The following is a 24,987-nucleotide window of genomic DNA, read 5'->3' on the forward strand; positions in this document are numbered from 1 at the left end:
TAATTAAGCATGCAATAAATGTAAACCGTATTCAAATTTACCTAATTTCATATAGAATTTGACATAATAGAGAACAGAAAACAAGAAACATAAAATAAACAGAACAACAATATTCTTGGTGAATTCATGATCTTAACAGAACGATTGTGTGATCCTATAAGGGCTTTTATGTGATGGTTTTCGCACTAATGTGTGACACTATATGCTCGATTGTGTAAGCTTGTCTATTTGATCGCGTGATGATGTAAGCATGATTGCGTGATTTGTAATTTGTTTTTTAAATCCGTACAAACCTGCAAAAAAAAATTTAAAAATCGTACGATTTGCAAAATCACACAGAAGAAAAATAAGGTTAAATTGTTGTTAGTTCACATCGGGTTCACCAAAATATCGTATGCTAAGTTCATATAATATAAAGCAAACTACGAATGAAAGGGAAAATCATGAATCCCTATCTTAATTGGAATTCAAACAAACAAACAATGAAATAACACAAAAGCAAGAAACAAGAAAATAAAATAAATCAATTCAAACTCCCTATTCCATGACTGTGTATCACTTCCATTGCTCGTCTCCTCTTTGTGGTATGGTGGCTCTCAGATATTGCATTGGCAACCTGCAAATGACACAAAGATTCAAAGTTCGTGATTGTTGAGAATGAAGATTGAATGCTCAATTTATAGATTTTTGGAGAGGATTGATTGAAAGGTGGAACAGATTGATCAAGAGGTGGAACTCAGGTGAGCTCACATGCTGATTGATAGTTGAATTGTTGATTTGGAGGCGAAACTGAATAGATTGAATAGATTAATTGAGTCAACTGATTGAGAAAAAGCTGACTGAAAGATGAAAAAGGATGATTGGAGGAAATAAAGAGGATGAAATAGTTAGTTAATTGAAAGCTGATTGAGAGCTTTATTTAGAAAAAGCTAACTAAAAGATAGAAATAAGAATTGAAGAGATAATGATTTAATTAATTGATTGATTTAATTAATTAATTTAGCATGTGCTTGAACTTTGACTTAGATTTTCAATTTAATCTTTGCATAAGATTTAATTCAAATATTGAATTTATTTTAAATTGAATTTAGTATTTGAATATATTTAGAACTTGACTTTAGAATTCGATTTGATTTTTGAAATCATGCACATGTATTTGAAATTAGAAGGAATTAGAAGAATAAATGAAATTAAAAGAAATATGAATTTGGGGAATTAGAATTAAAAACAATTAGAAGAATTAATTAGTTAATTAAATAATTTGAAGAAACTATTTAATTATTTAGAAATGGACTTTAATTAAATAATAAAGATTACTTAAATTAAAAGATTAAAATCACAATTAATTAAATAATTAATATTTAGAAAAGGATTGAATGATTAGATGATTAGAAATAGAAATTGAAAATAGAATTTATTTAAATAATAAAGATTATTTAAATTGGGGAATTAAACATAATTAATTAAATAATAAATATTTAATTAACATTAGAAGATGTTTAAATGATTAAACAATGATAGAATTGAAATCGAAATAATTAGTAAGATGATGAAGAAATATGAATTTAGAAGAATAAGATTAATTAGTTTAAATAAATAATTAAAGAATTATTTAATCAATTAGACGAATAATTAGTGCATGATCAATGAGACATTTTTAGGTGTCTACAATTATCATTTATCATTTGATCATTTTTTTAATTATGTGGAGAGGTGCTTTATAGTGGTATATAGGTTTTAAAAACATGTAGAAGATAACTCATAAAAATATAAACCATATCTTTCATCACTTGTTTGCAACCATTATGTTTTGTATTTTTTGCCTTTTGTACCAAAGCATACTCTTCTTCCCTCTATCTAATGATAGTTGAAGAGACACATTCCACTCTTCAGTTCTTTAAAGGAATCATGTGAGCTCTTTTGTGTATGCATTTTGTTGATTTTTGTAATAACCTTTGTAATGTATCTTTTTTGTATTCTACAATTATGGCATTCCATATTTTGCATGCATGTCTATTAGGGGAAAGATCAATAAGTAAGCATGCTTCAATAGTTATTATAGCACATGTTGATTTAATGTCCATATTTTTGACAATGTTACACCAATAGTTGTGACTTTAGAGTTGTTAGTGTTGATAATGACTACCCATAATGTATTCGTTAGATCTAAAAGTAACAAATTATGTGATGTCACGTCAACACACCAATGAACATTACCTAGTGCACAAGTCTCAAACTCACTTTTTGTTTTTGGGTCTTTTTGGACATCTTGACAAAAAGCAAGCTGCTTCGGTATCATATTTGATGATATAGCCTTGAAACTTTAATTATAAGCAATGGGCTTACCAAATAAGTTGCTATAAAAAATTAAGAGGAATGTGAAATTTGCACATAAAATTTTGAAAACGGTGTTCAATTATTAGATCCTCGCCCTTATTGCACTTGTGTATGTCTTGTCTATGCTTCAACAAACATTACTATCCTTCATCTAAGAAGTAGAAAAAAATTCCAATCAATATATTTTCTTTTTAATTGTCGATTTGATGGAGAAGTGGATTAAGATTGTATGTTTGAGTTCATTTTGAAAGGTTCATTAATCTCACGTATTGTTCATATGGCCACATTTTGCATGTTTGTCTGTTAGCATAATCACTTGATGAATAAAATTTAATTTAAACTCCCATTAGCATAATCACACAGTGAATAAAATTTAATTTAAACTCTCATGTGTGCATAGGTAGTAAGGGAAATAGATGAATGGCCATTATATATGAGTTTATTAGATGTATTGCACTATTCATATGAAGCTCTATCTGTATTTTGATGTTGTCGAGGTTAGAGAGGAGATGGAACTTATAGAGCGAAGGTTTTCCACTTAACATTCAATCACAACATCCTCTACTTATTTGTTTTTGTTTCATCATTTTAGTGAAGATGTTTGATTCTTGAAGGTATTATTATTCTTGTGTTCCTTAAAAAGGGAGGAATTTCGAATATTGATTTTGTAGGGCATATGATATGTAGAAATGTTGAAAAAAGCAGTGCAAACTGTACATGTCAAAAGCTTCCCACACAAGCGAGATCTCCTTCGTACATGGGGGCATAAAGTAGTGATGAAGATGAAAATGAAGAATGTTGTCCTATTCAGCAAGTGGGTTGGGTTGCTTGGTGGAATAATGCTATTCAAAGAACATCTCACTTTTTTCAAATTTATGGCAGACAATTGGCTATTTATCCTCAATGGTCATATGAGGCTACCACTTTAGATCTCTGTCATGCCACAAAGGCTCATGTGGCAAATCCCTTTTCCCCTGCCCTGCAAGTTAGGGTTTCTCAACTCTACCACCAAAAGTAGATTGCTAATATCCATGTCGCTCATGGTGCCCAAATCAAGGCTCAACTTCACTCGCTTAAGGTTGGAAATCAAGCTTGCAAGGAATTTGTCTTGGCTTTGTTTGCTCGTCATTCCTCCCCTGACATCAAGAAAATCAAGGGAAAACAGTGCTTTCTGAGCTATTGGACATTCTCTAAGCATTTATGCGCCATTTTGAGAAGGTTTTCAATGCTCAAGATGCTTCACTTGAGTGCGATAGAGCTATGAGGGATTGTCTCAATTACTCGCATTGAGGACCTCAAGGAATCTACCTTCTCCATGGTTGATGATAAGGCTCCTGGGTGTGATGGCTTTCCTTGCAAATTCTATAAAGCTCTTTGGCCCTATTTGGTTCTTGATTTGCATAAATATCTATCATGGTTGTCTGTGGAGGTGGAAACACAAAAATGGGGATCTGAATGTGGCAGACCTCTAAAACACAACCCCAACATTTTCATCCTTCCATCTTGTGTGCTAGTTATTGAAGAAGAATCATCTTTGTTGGAGGTTTCATTCATGGACTCATTGCAAACATCTTTCTTTCTCTTGTCATTGTACTCTATGTTTATAGTTAGTTTTATCTTCCTTTTATCATTTTTTTTGTCATTTAGAGCATAAGATATTTGTACTTGTCATTCTTCATTTTCTGGTATGAAACTCTATGCACTATTTGTATGGAACAACAGTGCATCACGTATGTGTCCTAAATTATAAATAGCTAATGGGAACCAGTAGAAGATTTTTGTGATTTGTACTCTCAGATCCTTAAGTTTAAATATTGTTATCTACTAGCACTTGACAATTTTCATACATTGTGCTTATCCTAAGTGGAGAGGTAGATTAAGTGAGTCCTTAAGAGATCATCAAATGCCTTTCAACGTGGTTTACATTTCCCCCCTCTACGTAGGGAGCAACCACTCCTTACTTCTACTAAAGATACCCAAGAGTCTCCTTAGGAAGCAACTTTGTAAAAACGTCTACAAATTTTTCCTTAGTCTCAACATATTCCAACATTATTTGTTTCTCTATAACCTTCTCTTAGAAAATGATATTTAATTACAATATGCTTTTCCTTGAATATCGTAGAATTCTTTGAAATATTTATTGCACTTGTATTGTCACAAAGAATAGAAATGGACTCATCAAATTCTACTTTCATCTCATTCAAATTCTGCTTCATCCATAAAATTTTAGTATAATAGGACACTACTTCAATGTACTCTACTTAACCTGCAAGGTGAGTGCAGCATCATGGGGGTCCAAAAAGTGGTAGAAGCAAAAAATGTGTTTTAACTTTACCAAAAATGTAATTTATATTTTGACTTTTTGTATTGGTCAAACAAAATTTGATTTTGATTTAGTAATACCAAACCAAAATGGATATGGGTTAGTAACACATTTGTTATTAACGGATATCCATTTCTTAAAGTGATTTTCATTATTTTATGTTTTCAAAAAATGGATATCCGTTTTGACAAAAAAAAAATGGATATCTATTTTTGTTTAACCTAAAAAGCATACTTTAATAAAATGGGCATAAGTTTTGTGTTTCTTATCAAAATTTTAAGTTTATACAAGCATTGGAAATGTGATTCTAAGACCTACAAAATAGATGAAATAATTTTATTAAATTATAAAAAAATTAAATAGTCATTTGAAGTTCATCATTCATATTTTAAACTTTAAATGCTCACAAGTTTTGCATACAAAGTCTTCTTTTTTTCATTCCTACAAAAAATGAAACATTTAAAAAGTAGTAAATAGTGAGACATTTAGATTTTATGTAGTAAGGAGTGTAATATTTTTTAATAAATCATCATAGAATGATGCCTTGTTGTCTTTGATCCTATGCACACCTTTCCCTAAGTTGACCTAGGAGAACATATCTCTCTATACCTCTCTCCCCCTCTCTCTATTTACTTAACCATATCTCTCTCCCCCCTTCCCCTTTTATGCCCCTTTCAATTGATTTCTCTCCCTCTCTTCCTCTACCCCTCACTCCCTATTTCTCTCTCCTTTCTTTCTATCTCCCTCTTTTACCTCCATCTACCTATACCGATTTACTACTTTTCTCTATCACCTCCTTTCTCTCTCACTCTAGACACCTCTATCTCTATCTATGGTTTCCTATAGATACATCTTCATGTCTATCTATATCCCATTATCTCTAACTCTCTTATTCACTACTCTCCATCCATCTATCCTACTCTCCTCACCTAGTCTATGCAAATCCTAGAGGAAGCCCCTTACTAAATGCCTGCTGAATTTAAAAAACACATTCAATGTCCCGAATGGATGAAAAATAGAAGTTTACTAGCCCCTTGAATGTGACGTGTTTGTATCAATTCTCTTCCTCTTATTTATGTGCCTTACTAACGTATGAGTTAATTTCTCAAATTCACTTTATAGATTTTCTTCACTATATTGGTTTGTGCTTTTAGCTAGTTTCAAAATAATTATAAATTGATAAATCATGGAAATCAATATTTCATGAAGAAATTACGTTATTGAAATTAATATCTAATTTGTATAAAATTAATTTTAATTTTTGAAATGCTATTTAAGACAATACACTCATAAATAAAATTTATCTATATATTTCTCCTATGACACTAAAGTGTGAATGTTTCCTTTCTCATACAACAAGAAATAATTAATCATTATTAACAATAAACATTTTAACAATTTAATGTTTAAATAATTTCATGAAAATATTATGTTATTTCTTTAATCTTGAAATGCTTTTTCAACAATGATAACCATAACTCAGTAAGTTCAAGGTTGATTCATGACAACCCTTTTTGATAAATAGAACAATTATCTCATCAGCATACTTAACTATGAAAAGAATCTAACTGTTTAGATGTATCAGCTAGGTTGTGACACATAATGCGACTCCAAATAAAATGCCCCAAATATAGGTACATAATAAAATTAAACAAGTAACAAATAAATAACTACCAACAAATTTCTTCAAAATTCTCAACTAACTCGGTACGAATGCAGAAAATTTTAAGTGAGCCCCTAATTTGATGGTGAATTTCGAATGGTTTATATCAAAACCCCGACTGATGGCTTATAGGTTGAATGATTTTCAATTGCATTTTCATTTGCTAAATTCAATAGCACAAACTCATCATATCCCTGTTACACAAGAATAAGAAAGAGCTCATCAATAAACACATCCATACAGGTAAGGTACTGCCATTTGTTTAAACATATTAAAATTATTATGTAGAATGAAAGACTAACACCTCCATTACTCTCAGTTTGTGCTGCAATATAGCACTCTTCAAACTATGAGGGGAATATTGGAGGCAGCTCAAGATAATTTGATTCTACCTGATCGAAAAACCCATGTTCCTCCAAAAAAACACTTCAGAATGGCCAGCATTTGTTGTGGAATTTATCTTCAGCATGACAGAATTTGTTTGCTTATATTGTATCCTTGTCTGGAAATGAACATCCAACGGATCTGTAATTCAATACAAAACAATTGTTTCAGCAAGAGATGGAACAGAAAGCGCAGAGTAAGTTCTGTAAAATACTAAATAGAAGAAATGAGTCCTAAAATGACCTGTACCTGCAGAGAGGAAGTCGTGTGCGTGGAGTGAAGGGTTGAATAGCAGCCCAAATTTCAATCTTTCAAAACCCTGAAGAAAATGATAAAAAATCTATCCAACCTTAATATAGAGCATCTATTTCCACTCAAGTCGAGGCATTGAATCGCAGATGTTTCATTGTGTATGAAAGTGAACAAAGCTTAACGATGACTCCATTCTTTGAAGCATTAAAACATACATAACAGCTGGAAATTTTAAGACAAAGATGAAGTCGAAGCATTAAATTTAAATTTATAATGGGTAGAACTGAACAAAAAAATGCCTTTCAAATATTCTTTGAAGCATTAATACATGTCTAACTATTGGAGAATTTAACACAAGGAGGCAACAGTGTCAGTATTGTTGGTAATAAGTCAAATTAAGATCAAAGATGGGTTGGTATTATAAGTTTAGTAGCTCAGTATTGTTGGTAATAAGTCAAATTAAGATCAAAGATGGGTTGGTATTATAAGTTTAGTAGCTCAGTCAGTAGAGTACTCCAACAGTAAATGAAATGTTTTAGATTTGAGTCTTAATTGATCTATGAAAAGTTCAACATGGTCTCAGAGTCAGGTCAAGTTAGCAGTCTCAGACACTTAATATGGCTTAAGCGAGGGTGTTTTGTAATAAGGCAAACCTGGACTAAAGATGTCTGATGGACTGATTCTAAAAGGCCAGTAGCTCAGTTGATAAAGCACTCCAACAGCAAATGGAAGGTTGTAGGTTCAAGTCCTACCTGTTCCATGAAAAGCTCAACAAAATATCAGAGCCAAGGTTAGGAGTCCCAAACGTCTAATGTGACTTAAGGAGGGCTATTGATAATAAGCCAAACCTGAACCAAAGATGGATTGGTCCTACAGGAACCAATAATTCAGTTGATAAAACACTTCAACAACAAATAAAAGGTCTTATGTTCCAGTCATAATTGATCCATAAAAAAATTCACAAATGATAAATTGAAATATTAAATTTGAAGCTGTAATGACTAGAAACTGAACAAGAAATCCTTTATATCGGAACTACAATCAGAAATTAAAGCAAATTCAGAAAAACATGAAAATTACAAATCCCTAGAAATAGGGGTTAATCTTATGGTGAGACATGGGCATAAGCACGCTCCTGTGTCACCGTGGGGAACCCAGAGTTAGGGTTTGATTTTAAGCATATAACATACCTAAGCGTACCCCATACTCTGCAAAAGACCTGCGCCAGCATTTTGATATAGAAGGCGAATAATAAGTGTTCAATCACAGGGGCATACGAAAAGAAGCCGCAGACACAGATCTGGAAGCAACATACCAAATGATGAAATTAGATAATAAAACCCATTAAAATTTTGTTTGGGGTGATATGACAAAAGAAATACAGCTCAATGGTAGAATGTGAACTCAAGTTTGCCTTGCTATAAAATTAACCAATCAAAAGAATGAAGAATTTACCCACCCAAAAAAAGTCTGACGGTTGGTAATTCATGCGCTGCAAATGCATCAAATCAGAAAATGTGAGAGAGAAAGTATGAAATTAGAAAATGGGCGTATTTGGAAATTACATCACAAAATCGGTGTATGCAAAAGACATTAACTAAAAACTTGGAAATTAACAAATAAACTAATCTAAACTGAAAAGTATAAGGCTGTGCAAAACATGGAATCACAAAAAGGGCTTGAGCAAGGAACGGGATGTTAAGAAAACAGAGCAGAAACAGAGCAATAAAAATTACAGTAGATTAAATAGTAAACACAAATTGCACAGAGACCAACAACTAGATGGTTCATCAAAGTTGGTTATATCCGCAGGAAAATTGGATTTATTATTCTCTTCAAACAATTGCAGCAATTACATTAGTTTTCTATCAACAACAAAATGTTATCTTCTTCAAATTTATATAAAATTCCTGTTGAAACGAAGTGTCAAAAAAACATGGGAATGTATAGAATTGTGAGGAACTGAAAGTTTCTGCCGATTGAACTTCACAATAGAACACAGGACTCCTACAATGAATGTATTTCAAACAGTGCTTGTGATTCAGAAAAATAAAAAATAAAACTTACAAACTGGTTTTGCTTGAAAAACACAAAATCGCAAAACGGGCGTGTTTCAAAAATCACAATATGGGGCGTTTCAAAATCACAAAATTGTCAGATGGGTTTATGTGAAGCTAATTAATCCACGTAATGAATTTGCCACATTCAAATTAATGTTTCTAATAGCAGTTTAGAAGAGACTTACTAGACAGCCATACATAGCAATTGGCAGGCTAAAAACGCCTGCAAAAATGTTTAGCACCGCCTAGCCTACTCAACCTTCTGTCGACAATTTTAACGGTATTTGCTGTGGATACGTGGCCTAAGATTTTCGCATTGGGCAGATCTGCCAACACAAGACAATCAGGTTCAGAGAAAGACCGTAGAGAGATAAGTTAATTTGGAGCAAATTTGAGACTAAATGGATAATTTGACAGTTTTTAAAAGTTATTTTTAGTAAATGTTCAATATTGACCTTACCATTGCAGCTAGTTTGCTACCAATTCCAGATGTATCAATTTCTCACTATGCTCCTAGCTGTCTTGGGAAAGCGTCTAGTTCTGTCATCCATTTATTCGGGATTCTTCAATGATCCCAATTCCCGAACAATCCGAACTTTCTATCTTCTTCATTTTGAGATGATCTGGCAATTCAAGTTCTTTCAAGGAAACCAGCTTGGCAAAAACTTGGAAGGCCGTCTAACTTTCGACAGCCATGTATATTCATGGTCTGAAGCTTTACAAGATCACAAATACCTCCGATGTCCTCCAGGACCTCGCAATTATACACTTTTAAGGTCTCCACTGTTCTGGGCAGGGTTTTGATAGCCTTCAAATGACGATTGCGTTGAAGAATGAGAATCTCAAGGCACGGACAACAGTCTTCAGATATTGAAATCTCGGACACCTTCGTGTATTTCATATGTATTTTGCCGCTGCCATGGGTAATTGATTTTGGCAAACAAGTCATATTTGAACAGGATATCGACAAATCCTCTAAGAGATTAAGACGCCCGAGAGAATCGGGTAAACATTCCAGTTTGGGGCAAAGAGAGATATGGAGTGAAGTTAAAGGAGGATAAAGTCTCAAGAGAGACCGGCAAATATTTCAAGTTTTGGCACTTTTTGATTTTCAGTGAATTCAAGGAGGACAAATTACCAATAAAGCTTGGCAAAGCTGTCAACGAGTCACTACTTATCTCGAGCGCTGACAACTTGCTTAGTTGGCCAATTTTATCTGGGAATTCCCCCAAGCTAGTTCTTTCCAAATAAAGCTCTGTCAAAGACGCTCCATTGGTGAGGGGCAAATTTTCTAACTTGCTGCATCCATTGAAGTTCAAATACTTGAACTTTGTCATATCTTCCAGAAGGTCTAACTTATCTGACTCGACAGTCAGCTCAACACACTCCTCCAAATTGAAATATTGCAGGAGTGTCAACTGCTTAAAAGATACTGGTAAAGACCTCACCTGAGAGCAATAGGATAGATCCAGATGTTGCAAGTTGGTCAACTCGCCAAAATCGCTGGGCAGATATGACAGATTTCTACACCTAGACAATTTTAGGAACTCCAGCGATTGGAGAAAGCAAAATTCTCTAGGAAGGCTTCTCATTTCGGATGATTTGGACTTTGCCTTCATTTCTTTCCGATGCACCAGCCGTCCTATTGACTGTGGAAATCCTCGGAAAACTCCGCAGTTATTGATAATCAGCTCTCTTAACTGCAATGGAGGCTGCAGCGAATTTTCGATTCAGTTAAGTATATGGTAAATACAAAAATTAAAATCGTAGATAGTTAAAGCAAGATACTTACATTCGCTTCAGTGTCCCACGAGTCTGTTAAGTTTGCACAAATAAAAAGCTGCAAAATTCTTAATTTTTGCATGGAAAGCCATGACGGAATATCTCTGTGCTGAAATCTGTAACAGCGAAGCCAGATCGGTTCTTTTAGAAGTTATTCATTTTCTTGATTGAAAAAATGCCCTGTACCCACTAAAATCTTTAATCCAAGCGAGCAGGGCTTGAAAGCACGAGATCCTTGGCTTGTATTTATAATGATCTTCCCTTGAGAGGAGTAACAGGAGTCTCCAGTTGCGTTTACTATTCCTCGAATTCGTACTCCTTCCTGAATAGAAAGTGCAAAAACAGGATTTTTGTGAAAATCTTCAAATTGTGTAGAATGTAGGGTTAGAGAGAGGAAATTGTGTCATGATTAATGGAGCCATGAGAGAAAGCATTGACTTCACCTGTTGAGGCTGAATCTCGATTACCTGCCCTTGAAACCAAAGATGATAGGGTGATCTTTGATTTGCAATTTCCCTTCTTAAATCTCTTAAATGATCATGCATTCTTATGCGATTCTTTTTGTCTACTTCAACCAAACATTGTTCACAAGCTTTTACCAATCATGTATACCATTCCACCCTGATCCATCCCATACTGCAATTGCCCAACTGTTTCTCCATCCAATGAAGAAACATGATATATCCATGAACATCTTCTCCTCTTCTTTATCTAGAGCATCATAATTTATTCTGAGCCTCAATTTGATGTCATCTGGACAGTTTGTCTAGTTGAGCCTAACACTAATCCTTGTGAAATTCTTCATAGAGTTGATCTCCTAAGACCTTGAGTGATAAAGGCAGACCATGGCAAGCATTTATGAACTTTTTAACAAGATCCTCGAATCCCAACAATGAAGAGGGTTGCAAGAATGCATCCCAACAGAAAAGTTGTTGGGCATCAGTGTCATCCATAGCTCTCAATTTATAAATGGCGGAGATGCACCAAGCTTCAATAACATGCTTGTCTCGTGTGGAAACAATAATCAGACTTCCCTTGCCAAGGGTGCCCGTTGCTGGCAACAGAGCATCCAACCGATCAGTATGATCCACATCATCAAAAATGATAAGCACAGAAACAGATCTCAAACGACTTTTTAGAACCTCTTTGCCTTCATCTACATTGTCAAAAGCTGAACGTTTGCATTTCAGGTCAAGGTCCTACAAAAGCCTTTTCTGTTTCTCATGCAATGGAAGATCCGAAAAAAAACTTGACCTATCAATGATCAAGCTTTTCTTCTTATAAAGTTCCTTCGCCAGAGTAGTTTTGCCCGAACCGCCCATTCCCCAGATTCCCAACAATTTTTATCGGCCCAACAGATTGAAGTGCAATCGCAACCTCTAATGGCACCTTGCTCATCTCTTTCATTAGACGATTCACGAGATCCTTTACAGCCCGCGGCTCGTCACTGAATATGTGGAATACCATTAAAGAAACAGAACACACTGAGTAAAAACAAGAACCCAAATGTGCGATATGCAGTGATATTTGTATGGATCAGCGAGGACTCAGAACTTAAAGATCTTTTATTTATTGCTTGAGTCCTCTATCACTGAAAGATGGGATGGTCAGTGATATAACACTCTACAGCAGATCAAAGATCTTTTAAGATCTAGTCCAAACTGATCCATAGAAAGCTCAACAATAAAAAATTAAGAAAAAGAAATTGAGAGGTAGGGTTTAAATTTACCGAAAACGAAGTTTGAAATCACAAGTATTTTACAATTTAAATCACAAGATACATGTAAATGAGCTTTACTACTAAACCGTCTTAGTAGAAAGAGTACTGATACTTACTCAATATTTTTTACGATGGCCCCAAAACAACACGAAACTTGTTTAAGTGCCAGTTTCCAGCGCTGAAGCTCTTCTGAAGTGCATCTATTTTTCTTTTCATGCTCGGAGAAGGCATCTGCATATATACCTTTGCCTTCAACCGCCCATATTAGATCAGAAGGCTTAACATAATAGAAGACGGGCATAATATTTTTGCCAGTTCCGACCATAAATGCCAGCTCCGCCAAACACCAGAGATATTCTGCATAATTCTGGGAAAGAATCGCTATATGAAGTGAAGCACTACTCATTGCTTCTTCTAGAACTCTAGGGAAGAAATCACCATTCTTCAACTCCTCTTTGTCCAGAAAAACTCGCAGTCCCGTAGCATCGAGGGCATTGAAGATTCTGCTAGCCACCGTGTCTTTGACATCTTTTCCACAATGATTTATGAATACATCGTAGTTCGGGTGTCTAGTTCCCGATGAGGATGCAAAAGAAGTAGATGCAGATGTTAGTATTGTATGAAAAGCATATCCACCAGAGGTAGAAGTAGATGCCATACACATAAATTGAAACCCTAACAAACAGAGAAGACGCAAAAGGTATATGATAAATTAGCTTAGGGTTAGTGGCCGGCATTTTGATGACTCCCGTATAGGCGTATTGATTACCTGCTGTTTGGTGGGGCGCACCTTCAATAAGAAATATTCTTGAAAAAGGGAGAAAGAGAACTGAATTAGCCCTCAATCAAAAAACTTTAAAAAAGAATGGAAAGATAAATAACTAGTAATTGCATCTTGGTGTGTAATGGGTATGCTGAAAAGGTGTGGAAGGTCAATTCTTTTTTTTTTGGTCTATATTTTGTACACATGTAATAAGTGAGGCCAATTGATAAGACCTTTAGAAAATGATGTTGTTTGTGCAACAATAGTCTCAATGGAGAAGTAATAGCTTCAAATTACTATGTATCCACTCAAACATATCCAAACATGATTTAAATAAAATCTTTGAACTAGGAAATAGTAAGATAGAGATAAGGGAAGAGATAAAATAAGAAATATGGAAGCATGAAAATAGAGGGGTAAAACAAATAAAGGAAGAGATGGAGATAAAGAGGCGAAGAAATCTAGATACAGAGGTCTAGGAAGATGGAAAGGGTGAGAGATAGGGAGAGATATGGATTGATAGAGAGAAGGAAGATTGTTGTCTATTGTTTACATACATTTATGTAGTTCATCATGTGAATTGGTAGGCCATTTACCAAATGATATTGTTTGTATAAAATAGGTCTCAATGAATAAATGATCGCTTCATATCAACTATGCGTCCATTTACAAGGATCCAAATATGACTAAAATATTAACATTTCAAAAAAGATATATTTATTAAAAAATATTATTATTTACTCTATATAATTAGAAGAAAAAAAAGTGAATTGGTAAACCATTTAGAAAATGATGTTGTTTGTGTAACAACGGTCTCAATGGAGAAGTGATAGTTCCAAATCAACTATGCATATACTTACAAGGATCCAAACATTATTAGAACAAAATCTCTTAATGAAGAAGATAATTAGATCCCATCATCAACATGTTCATGCTATGTTTGCAATATAGAGAGACAGAGAGATGGATAGGTGAGGATAGGAAGGAGTGATAGAGGGGGAAGAGACAAACAATGAGAGAGGGGTAAGGAGAGAGAGCTAAGAGATGGAGATGGAGATGGAGATTAAGATAAGAGAGAGAGAGAGAGAGAGAGAGAGAGAGAGAGAGAGAGAGAGAGAGAGAGAGAGAGAGAGAGAGAGAGAGGGTGGGGGGGGGGAGAGGAAGAGAAAGATAGAGATGGAGATGGAAGAGATAAATATGTAGAGGGAGAGGGGGGAAGAGAATGAGAGAGGGAGAGATAGAAAGATAAATTTAGAGATAGGGAGTGATACAGAGAGTTAGAGAGAAAGATATAGGGATAGACAACAATGGGTAGATAACAAGATATATGTAGAGAGGAAATACGAAGAGATAGAATTGAATATGCAAAGAGATATGGTTCCTCGACATCTCACAAAATGTATAAAATTTATGCATATTTCAAAGAAAGTTGATTGATTAAACTCTCCAAGTTAAATCATCCTAATAAGTCATGATAGGTCATGCTAGGTTCTTGTTCAAATGGCATGGACCTTAACAATCCATAAATGACGAGGTAAGTCAACTTAAAGAGCATCAACTGACGTCAACAACATTGATCACCAAGGACTTACACTCATAACCATATGAAAAGTATATTGCCTTGTTATTTTTTGCATGTATCCTATCTTCACACATGAAATATAAGCACTTGCCCCTACCCTTGCACTTGTCACAAAAGGAACTATCAAATTCTAGAAGACGAAAACCCTCCGCGGATGAAGACGATAGGCGAAGTGACAAAATGTCCAAGAAGATGAGACTGGACAAGGAAATGGAGAATGCAAATAATATTAACAATAGTGACAGCTCAAACTCCAACTCATCTTCCCTTCAGCAACAGCAGAGATTCAGCCATAGAAGAATTAATGTTGTGAATAGTGGACAGAAGGACAAGAAAATGGACGGATCAAATGTCTTCAATCATCTTGCAAGGCTAAGAAACATTTTCAATTGTTGATCATTTCAATTAGATTGTTCATCTCATATAAGGAGACGCTTTCTGCATAATAAAGCAATTTAATCTAAATGGTCAGTATTTTGATTAAATTAAAAGCTTAAAAAATGGGAAAGATAAATTAGAAAACAATTTAGCATAAATGATCAATTTTTACATCCATGCTAATTAGGGTAAATAGCTGACACTTTGATCATTTCGAATAGTCATGTTGATTATCAACCATTTTGTGGAGCCACCCTCAATCAAAAAACTTTTAAAAAGAGGGAAAGATAAACCCTAAAGCAATTTATCATAAATGATCATATTTTGATTAATCAAAAACTTTTAAAAAGGAGGGAAAAATAAATCATAAAATAGTTTAGCATAAACAATCAACATTTTGATCACCCTCCACATTGTTGATTAGTGTAAATGCTTTGCATTTTGATGAGATACATTGTTTGTGGAGCCACCCTCAATCAAAAAACTTTAAAAAGGGAGGGAAAGATAAATCATAAGAAGTTTAGTGTAAATGGTTAGTATTTTGATCAATAAAAAACTTTAAAAATGGAGGGAAAGATAAATTTATAAAACAGTCTGGCATAAATGGTCAACATATTGACCAATGTCCACATGCATGTTGATTCTTTTATGGTTGGTTGGGCTCATCTTCATGATTAAAAAGGTATTAAAGAAAAGAGAAAGATAATTGGTAGAATAATTAAAGTTAAATAGTGGGTATTTTGATTATTTGGTATTGGCATATTAATGACTTGTTACTTTGTGGGGTCTACTTTGAATCAAAAAGTTTTTCAAAAAGGGTCATATAATGTGTTATATACACATACCTTTAAGTCAAAAATAAGGTTTCATGAGGCATAAGAGGTCAACAAAGAGCCAATTAATAAAGGAGGCAATAAGAGATAGACGTCATTGAGTAGAAATAGACAATGTAGTTATTATAGAAGGTAGAGAATGCAGAAGAATCATGTTTTACAATCCCAATAATTTAGGGTGTGAAAGAATCTAGAGATGAAGATCTTTTGTTTGTAACCTCATTTATCTTTCAACCTTTTCTTTTACTAACCTCCTTCCATTTACAATCATTAAAAGCATTGCCACCATAAGCCTAAGTATCTTTGGAGTGCTTTCTTTTTGTGTACAACTTAAGAATTAGGAAAAATTTAGTTGATAGGAAATTTATAAGCTTAGGCTTGATCGTAGGCATGGGTAGCTTTGTTGATATAAGGGTTGCGGTACATTATAGTCATTACTAAGGGTTACAAGTTTGAAGTGAAATTTGGAGGAGGTAGGGAATAGTAAGTGAGCTCTACTTTTAGGAGAAGTAATAATTGCAACAATATATTTGGATGGTCAAGGTTATATGATGCAATCTAAAACTAAGAGCCTTATCAGCTGATCAATTTTAACAACCCACAACACAAAATTTTGATATAGCGACAAATTTGTGATCAAAACAAGTATCGATTTGATGATGACTATTAATGTATGTTGATATATTTAATATTCATCATCAAACTCAAGATTTCGATATTTCACCAATTTAATAAAATAAAGTAAAACAAATAGATTTTTCATGTAATTCACAACAATAATAGTTTTATCATCTTTAGGTATGTACAAATTCTACAACTTCAAACAAATAATTCTAATTTAATAGTATTTTTTTGTTCTTTTGTGTCAAAGCCACATATCAAATCACCCTCTTCTCGAAACTCTTCAATCAACATGAACCAGCCCAAAACTCTCAAAAGGAATGTTGAATCATTGTTTTATATTATAGTTGGGAAAGTTGAATCATCACAACTAATGTCTATTCTCAAAATTGAAACAACTTCTTGAGAATGAATTTTGCTACCAATTCTTCACCACCAAAGAGATTTGGCCATCTCACAAAAAATACCTTCATTATACAAAGCTATGAGAAAACAAAACATGTCATCTATGAATTGATCCTTTCACATTTCTCTTTTCAATGAAATTGAACTGACATGAACCTCTTTCAATGAAATTGTGAGTTCACAAAACTAGAATTTTGGTGAAAATGACTTTTAGTGAACTTACCCTTCCACAAACCATTTTTTATTTTACACATCATCAACTTCTTTTTGGATGATTTTTCTCTCTATGAACCAAGAAGTTCATGAACCAAGTTTTTGAGCAAAATGAAATACCTTCATGAACTAAAGTTTCTACCAAAAAGAATAAACTTTCTAGCTTTTCTCCCTTATGTTTTGGCAAATCTACATTCCTACAAAATTAGGAACATTTGAACCATTTTGATGGATCTTAAGGTTCATGAACCTCTACTTTTGTCAAAATGTTCTAATCTTTTATCACAAACTTCAAACTTTGCTAAAGTGATGTTCTTCACTTAACCAAATCAAGTTGAAAATCCTTTGAGGCAAATCATCAAAAAGAACTTGGAAGACAACAAAACTAAGCCAAAACAAAAATCAAAACCTAAAATATTTTTGGTTGATGTTGATTGCTTGTGCATCAAAATTCTCTTGCATCATAGTGAAATGTTTCATGGGTTAGAAACTCATGAACACTTGTAGGTGTTTGGGATAGTAATCCCATTGTTTTTTATCCAATTATCTTTCTTATGTATCTAACTTCTCTTCTTCATCTCATGTTGAATTTCTGAAACTCCTTTTTGTCACGCCTTCTCTCTTTTTCTTTATTGTTTTCTTCCTTCACATTGAAAATTATCACTACTTATCTTCTTTTGTGAATCCGATCCATGTCCTCATAGATGAGAATTTACCATGTTTTTAACTTGTGGTTTTTGCTTCTCCTTCTTAGAATCAACACTATTTTCCAAGTTATTTCATTTGTACTCCTCTTTTCTAGAACCTCCTTTGAGCTATCTTCAACTTCTTGTGCTACCTTTTGTAATGTGGTGAAATGTGAATGAGAGATCAAGAGGAAAACTACTCTTTCCCTCCAAGGAGAGATGAGAGTTTCACTATAGATTTCCCTTCAAACACTTTTCACCTAGTTACATTCAGAAGAGGAGAGGAGAATTCACTAGATTCAACCTTCAAAGATGAAGATTGAATTTTGAATAAAATGGGAATAATGAGTTGATCCCCTCTTTCTTATTTGAAATGGAAAGGAATTGATTGAATTATGTAGTGCAAAAGTGACAAAGAACTGATTATAACTTAAGATCGAAATATGGGATGAAGCTATGCACCTGGATTTGGTAGTAATATGTCGAGACAAAGTCACCTTGCGAATTTGAGGAAAAGTTGCCTTGACCGTGGCAGGAATGTATATGATCCTCCAAAAAATCCACGAAACGAAAAAGGTTTTTTCCGCCTCTGCAAATGGAGCCCGGATCCAAAAGTACAATTGCGCACCTACAATCTACACACAAAAAAGAGAGGAAAATGGGTTGGGATTGGGGGTTTGCCTTTAGGTCAAACCCCAGTTTTGGAATTAACCAAGTAGTGAAAGAAAGTACTTGCAAGTAGATGTAAATGAAAGATTGAATTGTAAATCACCTCAAGGGAGGTTGTGGTAGGAATGATGATAGAAATTCTTGTGTGGAATTGAATGTTGGAATCAATCTACTCTTCAATGGTTGAATCCTTGACTTGAATGCAACACCTAGCCTTGAAGAGAGACTTGAGATGCTCAATGCTTAGAAGGAATGCTTGATCGCTTATGCAACTTTTTCCAACTTATTGAACTTATGCAAATGAGAGGACAAATTCCCCTTAAATACATGTCAATTAATTTGATTTTTGTCACAAGCCAACATCAGGGGAGTCTTCCTGCTCACTGCACAACCCATAATGCATGCTCTAGGAGGGTCCTACCCCAAAATAGGGCAGAGACAAGGGCACCATGCCCCTGTCTAAAAAGGGAACAGGGGCACCATGCCCCTGTCCTACCCCTTTCTCTAGGGTAGAATGCGCATAGGGTGATGTGGAGGCCAAGGGAGAAGTTGATTCTGAAGGTTGAGCAGTCTCCGGTCTCTGATCAGGCTAGAGGATTCCATCTTGTGTGCCTAAGGACCCTAATGCAGTCAAAAATTTCTAGGGTCGCAATTTTATGACACTACATTTAGCCCCCACTTTAGTGGGAGTATGAGTGTATGCCAATACTGTCGGTAAAGTACAAGGAAATAAGATTGAAAGACTTTTACCATGTCATGGAGGCAAGATGCACCAAGCCCCCAATGGACTTAGGATCTTACGACTTCAATTGAAAAAGTAAAAGAGAAGATCGAGAAGGAGAAAACCATGACTGCAAGTAGTAAAGTTCCCCTCACTGTGAGTCATGAAAGCAAGGATACTAAATATTACAAAGCAAAACAAAGTTCACTAAGTAATTCTAAGTATCAAGAAGAAAAATATGAGCAGAGTGTATGCCCCCACGTTAAATCAATCGCACACTCCTTATCGAGAGTGATTTCTTTAAGGTAGGATACACCCAAGATAAAGAGAAAGGAGGGAGCACATTATCGCAAGGATTTAGCCCCCAATTTAGCGTACGCCAATACTGTCAGTAAAGTACAAGGAAACAAGATTGAAAGAATTTTACCACGTCAAGGAAGCAAGATGCACCAAGCCCCTAGTGGACTTAGGATCTTACGACTTCGATTGACAAAGTAAAAGAGAAGATCGAGAAGGGGAGAGCCATGTCTGCAAGTAGTAAAGTTCCCCTCACTATGAGTCATGAAAGCAACGATACCAAAGATTACAAATCAAAACAAAGTTCATTAAGTAATTCTAAGTATTGAGAAGGAAAATATGAGCGGAGTGCATGCCCCCATGTTAAAGTGATGGCACATGCCTTATCGAGAGCGATTGCTTTAAGGCAGGGTACACCCAAGAGAAAGAAAAAGGAGGGAGCATGTTATCGCAAGGATTTAACCCCCAATCGAAGAATAAACCCAAGGATAATGAACACAAAACACAAGGTAGTTTCTCTTTCCTTGGGGTCAGTATGCTATATGATAACTCATGTATATCATATATGTATGTGCATATAATAATCGTCATTCCCCAAAGAAAAGACACTACCTTAGAAGAAAGGGAAGAGAGGATGTCTTTTGAGTCAACATGAAAGAGACCAAGAAAAGATCTCAATTGCTTTGCATTGTCCCTAAGTAGACATTTAGGGAATAATAGAAGAATGGGGATACACATAGAAGAATGGTCATAAAAGAGAAAGAAAGGAGAGAGAGGGAAGATCTACAGTGCTAATATTGCTAATCTAGCACGACATCCACCTCCCGATCTTACCTATCACTATTTCAGGAAGGCGAGCAACACACCAGAGGAGCAATATCGAGCACAACAAATGGAGCTTTCACAAGATCCAAACAAGGACTATGTTCATGTTGTAAGTCACTTTATTTGATTCTAGGAGCTAGGATGAGGGTTTGTGAAAACTCAGTTGATAAATGCTTGCCCACATCAACATACTCATACTCAGTACCTGAAGCACTAGGAGTTGTATTTCCATTATGAATAACATTTTCACCCATTTCTTCATCAAAATTTAGAGAAAGAGGATCAAGAACATGAATAGGAGTAAAACTATCACATGTTTTATTCAACTTATGATTTGGAGATGTAGGTTGAACATCTTGCTTAGGAGAAAAGGGAATCATGTCAACTGTCAGAGTCTGAGGAGATTGAGTATCTTGAGGCATAGCTTCACAAGCTCGAACACAACGTCTTCGTCAGTGTTCTCTCACACAATGATTTTGTCGAGTCTTAGTGGAAGGCTGAGAAGGAGGAGGAACATTTGAACAAGTAGGAATGTTTCTCTTCTTGATAGTTGAAGGTTTAGGTTGAGGTCTTTTAGCTTGAACAAGAGGAGAAGAAAACCTCTTCTCTCAATAAGAGGAAGGAGGTGGAAATGCGCCATAGAAAGGAGGAATATTAGGTGTAGGAAGGAGACTAGGTCCATCATGAGGAGGAGGTATAGGTCTAACCTTAGGAGGAATATTGTTATTCTCCTTAAGAGAAGGTAAAGTCACATCCATAGGGATAGGTTGACGATCTTCCTTAGGAGGGAGATTAGTTCTATTTGTTATGGGAAGAACCTCATCTTGAATAATAATAGGAATGTCAAGTGTTGGAGATCTAGGTTGACTTAAGGATAAAATCATATTTTTCTTTCATTTTTGATAAGATTGAAAAAGAGCATCGCTCCTTAATGGAAGAGATTGAAATTTTTTAGGCCAAAAGAAATCAATAGGAACACTAGGACTTCTTTCAAATGGAGGAAATAAGCTATAGTTCATTGTTATGATCTCTCCATTGTGAGGAAATTTCAAACACTTGTGGATTGGAGAAGAAATATTCTTCATGGAAGATAGCCAAGGATAGCCCAACTTCACACAGAATCACTCAGAAGAGGGTACAATAACAAAGTCAACATCCATGGATTTAGTATAAACTTCAATAGGATGGGTGATAGAGCTAGTGGTAGGACAAGAGAAGCCATCAAATAACTTCACAACCACATTAGAAGCATCATATATTGGTTTATGCAGTCGTAAAGTGAAAAGATAAGTTCTTCAGTTATGATATTAATCATGCAAGAAGGATCAATAAGGGCACCACAACAAGGGATATCCTAAACCTTCACAACTATGTATAAAGGGCCATCAAGTGCTCTAATGGTCTCACTAGGGTCAAATGTAATACAAGAATCCTTGGGTGTATCTTGTGTTTCTACCATATTAACCAAGTTTGGATCCATAGAGGTGAATTCCTTATAACAAAAAGAATTAGGCACAATCTCAATAACGTTAGAGGTATGAGAAGGGAAGGGATCAGTGAAAATCTTAAGATTTTGATTAGGAGGAGTGACTAATTTATTACCTTTATCATTAACACCTGCCACATATATAGTATTATTATCAATCAAGTCTTGAATCCTATTCTTCAATGCAAAACATTTCTTAGTATCATGACCAGGCTGACAATGAAATTGACAAAAGGAATTGTTAACAAAATAAGGGGATGCAAGTTTAGAAGGATCAATTTGTTTTATAGGAGGAATTTTGATAAGAATTTTGTGCAACAACTGAGACATAATACTATGTGTTGGTCCTTACGACCAGAATGGCAACTAGGTAATAAAACACAATTCAAAGATTGAATATCCTTGAATAGCTAGCTTTCCTATAGAAAAATTTAATTTACTTATCAACCAGGGATGTAAACTTAAAATGGGCCAACACTATATGTGCACCAGGTTCATATCGCAACCATTCTATATTACTACAAGAAAGCGAATTATTTAAAGTAAACATGCAAAATCTCAATGAACTAATACTCAATCCAAATTCACAACTGGAAATTATTTCAACTACTATTAAATGATAATATTCTAGCAAGCAAAAAGAACTACTATGTCGTTGTGGCTGTAGGAACAGACATAGGAACTATTTCCAGTGGCTACACGAACAAACACTTGTTGAAACAACTATTACTGAAGAATGAAAACTAATTGAAACACATGAAGGATTACTCACCAAGTGGGCCCCCTTGAGTAAGTATCTCCAGAACTTTCAGATTACAATTGTTAAGCGTGTAAAATCACATTGATCTCTTATTTCATCTTGACTATGAAAAATACATAAAATACCAAAAGATTGCATATTACAAATATTATGGTCATTCTATGTTATCCCCAAGAGGAGAGAGATCCCTTTTATTTATAAGAAAACTTAAAACAAACTCCTAACTGATCGACCACATTCCTACGGAATAGGCGAACAAGATTTATTAGCAAAAGAAGAAGAAGAAGAAGAAGAAGTTAGCGCAGGAAAATAGAACAACATCTATCCTACAGCTAAGAAAATATAGCATGACTTTCTTCCTGGATCCAAGCTCCACTAAGAATAGTTATAAATGCTTCATAAATCATTCTGTTGAAGAGTTGACCAAGTGGCTTTGGTCATTACCGCTTTTCTCTGACTGGGTCTGTATTGTGGCTATATACTTGGTGCTTCTTTAAACTGCCACTTAGTCTTTATCTCTCCTTTGCCAACCTTGCATCATGATATTAATGTGCACAACAAAAATGTGTATATACACTAATGCTAACATGATATAATATAAGCCATACTTAAGATTGATTTTAGATATTTGCATAGATAAATCATTTAAAATCATTATATGACAACCTCAAGTATAAGTAAAATCATTTTCAAAAACACTTAAAAGATATCAACTAAGAGAGTATCATGATCTAAATGTCATCTAATCACAAGACCTAGGCAAGAGTATTATAGTAAAAATCTATCAAAATAGAGTCATTATTTAGGCTCATCATCTCCCCCTAACCTAACTTCTTGTTGATCCTCCAGCAATAGGAAAATCCTGAATTCTGGCATTGATTCAAAAATTGCCTGGAGTAACCTGCCCAGAACCTCCTACATATAAACTCCAGTAGAATCCCTTCATTTTCTCCAATCTCTTCCATCTAGTATATTATGTTGTTTCACTGTATGGTGGGTCATTGTTCCTGCATCCCATCAGTGGCCATAGGAGGATTGGAGGCTGAAAACTGAGAGGTAGCCAATGTCGTCCCTTTGTTCTTCCCAAGTGCATATACTTGGGTGCTCTGTTTAGGGCTGCATGGTAGTTTTGCATAGAGTGTGGCTCAAATTGCCTTAACTCATCTAGCAGGCTATTCCAGCGTTGGACTAAATGTCCTACTACTGCGTGTCCTTCCCTTGGAGCCATTTTTTCATATTCTTTATACACCTCTTTACTTAAGGGTAGGATATCCTTTGCATAATATGACTCATATACAATCTTTTGCCAATCAAAATAGAGTCTCCTAGGCTGTCTTGATTCAACCCTTAATGGTAGAGAAAGGCCAAGCTCTTCCTTTTTGTGAACCTGAAATTTTTTTCCTCTTGCTATTTCATTTTGCATCCATGACATAAGAGCTCTCAATTGAATATCCCCAACATAGAGGAGAGGGTTCCAATCAACATTATCTAGAACAACATAGTTATGCAAATAAAATTCACATAGTAGGTTCTTAATGGCCATAGGAGATGTTTGATAAACATTGTAAAATTCCTCAGGTGTCTGTAGTGAGTGACTCAAATCCCTGACAATTCTCATCATCTGGAAACTGATTTGTTGTTCTTTTAAATACAAAGAGTAGACACAAGGAGGAGATTGACATTGCATTAGTTGTGGTACCATAGTGGCTACTGTTTCCACCTTATCTTTTAGCTGAGTAATTTCCTCATCTTTTTGTTCAATAATTTTCTTTTGTTGGTCGATTATCATCTCCATTTTTACCTTCTCCAATTCCCAATCCTCATGAAGAACAAGTCTCACCGCATGACTAGTAAGGAAAGTAGGTGGTCTATGAATAGGTTCCCTAGGCTTCTTCTTTTCAACTTTGCCACTTTCTTCAATGACCTATTCTACAACAGATGCTAAGCTTTCCAGTCTTTCAAAACCTACTTCTTCCTATGGTTGCTCCATGTTCTGGAGTTATCCCTCTTCATGCAGCTGTGGTTCTTGTTCTTCCTCAATATTCTACAGTTCTTCCTCTTTGTCTTGTTCCCTTTAGGGTTCATTTGGTGGAGAAGGAGGAACATCATTATGAGGTGGACTGTGTGGTTCTCATTTTGGAGAATCAATCAGGATGGTGACATTTGGCTCCGTTGATTGGTCTTGATTTTTAAGCTTTTTTCAGAGGGACTGCAGGATTACTTCTTG

General features: G+C 34.9%; 1 long non-coding RNA gene across 3 annotated transcripts; it reads right to left on the reverse strand.

Moving 5' to 3' along the window:
* Positions 1-6,143: 6,143 nt before the first annotated feature.
* Positions 6,144-13,229, reverse strand: LOC131041473 (uncharacterized). 3 transcript variants are annotated; one of them, XR_009105036.2, is made up of 10 exons: positions 12,638-13,229; positions 11,245-12,248; positions 10,812-11,123; positions 9,475-10,731; positions 9,205-9,345; positions 8,419-8,451; positions 8,150-8,259; positions 6,957-7,026; positions 6,716-6,848; positions 6,144-6,517 (listed from the first exon to the last, which is right to left on the reverse strand). It is a non-coding gene; the product is annotated as an uncharacterized LOC131041473 (long non-coding RNA). The 3 variants fall into 3 exon arrangements; XR_009105037.2 differs by having other exon boundaries at positions 9,480-10,731; positions 11,269-12,248; positions 12,638-13,228; XR_009105035.2 differs by having other exon boundaries at positions 9,480-10,731; positions 12,638-13,227.
* Positions 13,230-24,987: the final 11,758 nt, after the last annotated feature.

This window comes from Cryptomeria japonica, chromosome 7, assembly GCF_030272615.1.
Source record: "Cryptomeria japonica chromosome 7, Sugi_1.0, whole genome shotgun sequence".
Lineage (NCBI taxonomy): Eukaryota > Viridiplantae > Streptophyta > Pinopsida > Cupressales > Cupressaceae > Cryptomeria > Cryptomeria japonica.